General features: G+C 36.0%; 1 long non-coding RNA gene across 9 annotated transcripts; it reads left to right on the top strand.

Moving 5' to 3' along the window:
• Nucleotides 1-3361: 3361 nt before the first annotated feature.
• On the top strand, nt 3362-5964 carry LOC110895192. Of its 9 annotated transcripts, none has more exons than XR_002566972.2 (9): nt 3362-3454; nt 3788-3824; nt 3904-4014; nt 4451-4520; nt 4590-4740; nt 4812-4910; nt 5382-5531; nt 5597-5692; nt 5781-5964. It is a non-coding gene; the product is annotated as an uncharacterized LOC110895192 (long non-coding RNA). The 9 variants fall into 9 exon arrangements; XR_002566974.2 differs by having other exon boundaries at nt 4631-4740; XR_004867474.1 differs by lacking the exon at nt 3904-4014 and adding an exon at nt 5168-5302 and having other exon boundaries at nt 4631-4740.
• Nucleotides 5965-6766: the final 802 nt, after the last annotated feature.

A 6766-nucleotide genomic window follows, 5' to 3' on the forward strand; every position in this document is an offset into this window, starting at 1 on the left:
CTAGCTCATCCCTATTGCGATACGTCCCGACGTAACGTATGGGTTTACCACTCCCCTAGTTATAATATTAATATAATATTTTGATACAAATAAAAATAAAATAATTAATATTAACAATTAATGCACATGACTTTATATCCTAGTGGCATCTTGGGGTGGGATAAAGCTTTGGGACTAATAGGTCCTGGGTTCGATTCCCACAAGGGTGTTTTCCCACATTTATTGGGTTTCCTCCTGAATTGGTGTATAGGCATTATGCCTAGTGGAGATGGATATGATCGGATGGTTCCACGGGTGGCACGATGATATTCCAGTGGTCCGTCAGTGATCCAAATTTGCCGTTCAAAAAAAAATATATTAACAATTAATATAGCTCTTAAAGCATTCACATCCCTTCCCCTATCTTCATCTCTATAATTATACTAAAAATCACTACATTTTTCTTTCTTCTTCAATTAAATAAGATTTTTTTCTACATTTATCATTACATTTTTTACCTCTCCACTCACAACTACTTTTTAAAAATATTAAAAATTTTATAGGGGTGAGCAGTGTCCCCCCAAATTTACAGATGAACAGTAACATCTTCTCTCTTCTTCACTCATAACCCCTCATAACAACTTTTCATAATATTCACATAAAAACAGGGGAAGGGATGTAAGACCACCCGTAGTCGTTCGTTTTTGGAACTTTTTTATAAGCCCCACCACGCCAATTCCTCCACCCCGTTGGGCGTTGATTTGCAATTTTTTTGAATGAGGCGTTCTTAAAACAACGCCGGAGAAGAAATTATTTGACCAATGATGCTTAATCTACTTTTTGTTGTCCAATAGTATTTTTTGTTAGTTTTTTAATTTTATTTAATTTTTACACCCCTTTTAACATAATGCCCAACAATGCCCACATCCCCACTACACTCATTTTAGAAAACGCCCCATAATGCCCCATTACTGATTGTACTGTCTCATGACGCAAAACGCCCAAATGTGAGGGGTTAACCAGTACGCATGGTCTAATGCGAGCATTCACATCTAACCCACTAAAATATGTGAGTGGAGTTTTTATAATATAAAGAGTATAAAAAGTAGTTGTGAGTGGAGGAGAGAGAAAATGCTACTATTCATCTGTATATTTGAGGGGACACTGTTCACCTCTATAATTTTTTAATTATATTTTGAAAGTGATTGTGAGTGGATAAGAGAGAAAAGATAATGATAAAGGTATAAAAAATATTATTTAATTAAAAAGAAGAGAGAAGATGTAGTGTTTTTTAGTGTAATTTAGGGTGAAAAGTTGATAGAATGGATGTGAATACTCTTAGATCGCCCGTAGTGGGGCGTGATTTTTAAAAATTTTTCACAAAAAACGCCTTATAACGCCCCGGCCCCCATTACACAGGGCGTGACCGGGCGTTATTTTTGAAAAAAAAACGAATGTGGCGTTTTAATTAAAACGCTAGAAAAATTCTTGGGGATCCAAATTAGACCGTTGGCAAACGGTCAAAATAGTTATTTTTTTTTTAATTTAAAAATTTACCCCACTATATATATCAACCCACTTTATCATATTTTTTATACAAAAACACCCACTTTCTCCTACTTTCTTCTATTTTTTTTATAAAAAACACCCACTTTCTCATACTTTTTTATATAATCATGCATCCATTCCGACCCCCTTTTGGTGTCCCCGCAAGACCCACGAACCCGAACACAACCCAACCGCAAAACCCGTATAACCTTCAAGACATGGACCCGAGCTTTTTACCGTACGCGGCTTACTTGACTGGCGCCACTCCGTTTGTACCTCCCACCTTCGGCTATGGTCAAGCCGGAGGGTCGCAACCGTCACAACAACAACCCGAATCCGAACCCGATGTCGATGTCGTGCCGGAGACGCAACCCGAACCGGTGCAAGATAAATCAAAACGCGGCAGAAGGTCGCATAAGAAGAAGGATAAGGACGAACCTCGACGTACAAAAACTATCATTAAATGGACGAAGGAGCAGGAATTCACGTTGACTCGGGCGTGGCTCGACGTTTCGGAGGACGAAGAAACGGGTAACTCTTTTATTATTATTTTTTTATTATTTTTTACTTTTATTTTTAACATACAACTTATTTTTTTACTTTTTTTTTAATTTGTAGCAAACTTTCAAACGGGTCTCGTTTCTTGGGATAGGGTTCGTGCACTCTTTTTTAGTCGTGGGGTCAAGGCGAACATCGGGACAAAGATTCCATTTCTAGCAAATGGACCGACATCAACAACAAGTCTCACGCGTTCCAAGAAGTTTACCAACGTAACTACGATACTCGCCCGAGCGGTGAAAGTGACGTCGGGGTTTTAACGAGGACTTTGGAGGAGTTCGAGAGGACGAAATGCCCTTTCACGTACTATAAGTGTTGGGAGCTACTACGAAAAAGTCCAAAGTGGGCGCTAGTTAATCCAATGACGTCTAGTAGTAGACGTCGAGCTAAAAGGTCAAAAACATCATCCTCCGTTGACCCGTCAACTCCGACATCGGATGCCCGCAATGTTGATTTAAATGAGGCGGTGGACGTTGACGAGGGAATTCAAGAAGAGTTGACCCGACCCACCGGTAGAAGAAAGGGAACCGGGAAAAAAACGGTCGAGTCGTCTTCCGATCTCGAGTTAAAGGAAGATTTCGAGGAGATGAACCGTCGTCTCCAAAACATTCGCGACCTCGGCCACCAACGTTATGAGATTATGAAAGAACGAGTGGCCGAAACCAAAAAGTTTAACGAGATGCAAGAGGCGAGACAAATGGAAAAGGACATTGAGTTTTTGTCCAAACCTATCGACCACCTACAAGGCGATGCGTTGATCCTTGCGCAAATGCGTTACCAAAAAATTAGAGAAAAATATGGACTCTAAATCATGTTTTTTTTTAACTTTATTTTTTTTCTGTTTTTTTTTTTTATTTCAAGTAGTGTAATTTTTATTTTAAATTAATAAAGTTTTTTATGTTTTAAATTAAAAAAAATAATTGTGAAATGATTGAATGGGGTTATTGGCATAATGCCCCACTACGCCACTTTTGCTATAATACCCAACAATGACTAGGATGCCACGTGTTAGATAATACCCCATGATGGAGGCATTATGTTTGTTCACCACTACTACACATGGTCTTATACTATAACTTTCTTCTTTCCTTGAAAAAATTTGGATGATCCCGCCCTCTTTCCCCAATATTCATCCTTTCCCCCCAAATGCCATTTAACTTCCCCCAATCTCCATTATCTCAAAACATTCCACCCTCTCCATCCATTCCCTGAAGACGTCAAGTCGAGATCCCCTTCTCTCCGCTCTCTTTCATCTCCACCTATGATGACAAGTCCGCTCTCCAAGTCGCCATAAATGTTCTCCTCACCGGTGCCATTTCCGTCTTCCTCTTCTTCTCCTCCCGTCTCTGAGCAAAATGCATAAGAACTGGTTTGATTTCTAACCAATGCTTCTCATTAGTTTGTTTTATTTTTATATCTAGGGTTTAGTTTTTGATATGTGAAGAGTATTAGAGCTTATGTGCCGGTATTAGTGATGACTGAATTAGGGATTTTGTATGTTCGATAGAAGATGAGATCTGTTCGCTTTTTGCCCTGTCACGAACACCTCTCTCGCAGGCGTTGATAAATAGAACTATATTCGTTTGTTACTAGTATAGTTAACTTGTTTTCTTGATTAATATTGAATTAGATCTTTAAATGTTTACGTTTAATCTATTATTGATGATGGTATTGATATTTTTTTTCTCATTCATGTCTGCAGAAGTGAAGTTTAAAGAAGGAAAACCTAACAAAATGAGGTATGTCTTTTAGATTCAGCCATGTTATCATTCGTGTCTACAGATATGTTATCAACATTTTGTTTCTGATTTTAAGCAGTTTTGTTTGAGCTTTTAATGGTCATTTTTTGTTGTGAACAAGAGTTTGTACAATTCCATACTTGAAGACCTTTGTAATTGTGTACAATTGAGCAAATCAACACTTCCACCAGTTTGTTTCTACACTTTCTTTACAGCCATAATAATTATTATGTGCCCTCTTGCAAAATTTCATTTTGCACTAAGGCTGGAGGGTGTGGTTGGAGCCCCCTAGGGGCTTTATCAGGCCACGTTAGCGCCACCTAGGATCCACCTCAACCATGGAGCTCCTTTAATTTGCATGGTGTGGATGGAGCCCCCTATTAAAGAAAATAAAAAAAAAGATTTCATTGGTTTAAATCAAGCGGGCCCCTCCTATAGCGCCCCTTCTCCATCTTTACCATGATGAAACCCCTCCTATAGCGCTTAAATCCGAGGGTGTGGAGGTATAGCTCCCCGGGGCGCTATAGATGATGAGTTGGCGGGGGTGGTGCCCCCACACCCTCCAGCCTTATATTTTAGGTCTGCTTTGAGCTCATAAGTCTTTGATCTTTGTCTGCTTGCTTTAGATTAGAAGGTTCATCAATATCCCATCATGGATCGCTAGTTGCTGGTGGATTCTCTTATTCATCACTCAAGGTCCTTTTTAGCTAATATTTATTGATTATGCAAATGCAGTTTATTTATTTATTTTTCTTGATTTCTTAGTTAACTATTTGACGCCAGAATTGGGATATTGCAAAACTTAGGTGTATGGCAGTTGTAAGTTGTTTTGAACCGGTTCGGGGCTGCTATGATATAAAGGTTGCAAGCTTTTGATTTGGGTTGTTTTGGTGGATGAATCGACCCGTCATCGATGGTAAACGATTTGTTTTCATTATGTTTAATGTTTACCAAGATTGTAAGTGATTTTGGTATCTATTATTGAAGGTAAATAAGTTAAGGAGCTGATGCGTTTGGTTCCTGTTTACTGCAAGATAAAGGGTTTAAACTACTTGTTTTGGTGGAAAATTGGACCTACAATCTTCGGTAAGAAGTTCTGGTTTGTTAAGTTTCATGTTAATTTAAGTTTTAAAGGTTCTAATGATGTTTTTGGGGGCTGTATGTCATGTTTGGTTTTAATGAGTTTATTAACTCATTAAAATAAACATTAATTATATTTAATATATTGGTATATTCCTATATTAATTCTTATTTGTTTACTGTTTTAGCTTTAAAGTTTGATTATATCCCCAAATTACTTTTGGTAACATGGAGTTCACTTCTTTACAATTGAACATGTATAGCTTCTGTGGAGTACAACTCTGGCTGTCAAGAAACTTTCATTATAAAAACATTTCTTGAAGACGTTAAAAAAACGTAAAAGAAATATGTGAGCTTCATTCTAAAAAAGTGTTCTATCTTGCATCATACTTAGTCGGGTAATATAAAGTCCACACCATAGATACACACACGCATACAATACATACTTAATATGTTCTATAATTTTTATTTTTGTAGCAAACATTGGTCGCTTATAATTGTTTGCCCAGATTTCAAATTCGGCAATATTGTTGATTCTATAACGAAGGGAAGACCCATAAAAATTACAAGCTCGTCAAGATCACTGAAGAAGTTTTTGAGATTAATTTTAAGTGGCACATGGCACAGGTATGTGAATACTTTATTTGTTTAAAATAGTCTAGTCAAAGTAATTCATTGTGAATATGATGCAGTGCAAACAACAGAAAGACAGTTGTGAATGTGGGTACATGGTAATCAAACATATGAAAGAGTTTATCGACTCTATACAACATGATTTGGTTAACCGAGTGAGTTCTCGTAAATATTCATAAACTTTGTTTATTGCATTAAATTATATATATTTGAAATCTAACTTTTGTATTTATTTGTTTTTAGCTTTGGAATGAAGAAGGGTATTTTGAAGAATCTCAAATTGAGAATTTAGTGGTAGATTTAATGTCGGATTTTATTAAAAAGATGTTTTGATCTTGTAAGCATTAGTTTGTGTTTCATACTTTTGTAATTCCGTATACTTGAACCTGTTGTTGGGTTGTTTAATACTAGTTAACTTTTGTCGTGAGCATGTGCATTTGTGTGTAATTGGAATTATATTGGGAAATATTACCAAAAATTCTGGAATTTTGCAAAAATATTAAAAATTTATATTTTTTTCTTGTCTTATTTTTTGGTGCTATGGAGATTTGTTTTTTGGTGATATGTAGATTTGTTATTATTTGACACGTGTTAGTTCTATATTTAATTTTTTGGTGGTGTGTTTAAAGATTTAATGGTGCAGTGACTTGTTTTTTATCATTGATTTTTTGGTGGTGTGTTTGAAGATTTAATGGTGGTGGGACATGTATTTCATCATTGATTTTTTGGTGGTGTGTTTGGAGATTTAATGGTGCTATTATTGAAGAGCACCAACAAATCCCATTATTTGGTGGTATATTTGTTGGTGCTCTATGGTACAACATAAAATAAAGCATAAAATACAGCACCAAAAAACTTATTTTGTACTAGTGAATGCTATCTAAAGAATATTGTACCATTTAGTAATCTGTACCAAACATAAATATTATTTTGGACCATAAGAAAAACTCCCATTTAATATATAAGATGCACTTGAAAGAGTCCACTATAAGAAATCAAAGTCGTAACAAAAGACTTACTTGGAAGAATCCCGGAATCCCAATTGTGTCTATGTAAGATTAAATATATTACGTATTAATATTTAATCTATAGCCATCTTAATCATTTACATTATAGAGATCAAAATATATTAGAACCTATTATTTAATTAGTTGGTAATTGTTGATGGACCATATTACCCTTAGTAACTAAATAGGTTTCCTCCTGAGTGCTTATATAAGGAGAGTTAT

The sequence above is a fragment of the Helianthus annuus genome, chromosome 9 (genome assembly GCF_002127325.2).
Source record: "Helianthus annuus cultivar XRQ/B chromosome 9, HanXRQr2.0-SUNRISE, whole genome shotgun sequence".
Taxonomy (NCBI): Eukaryota; Viridiplantae; Streptophyta; class Magnoliopsida; order Asterales; family Asteraceae; genus Helianthus; species Helianthus annuus.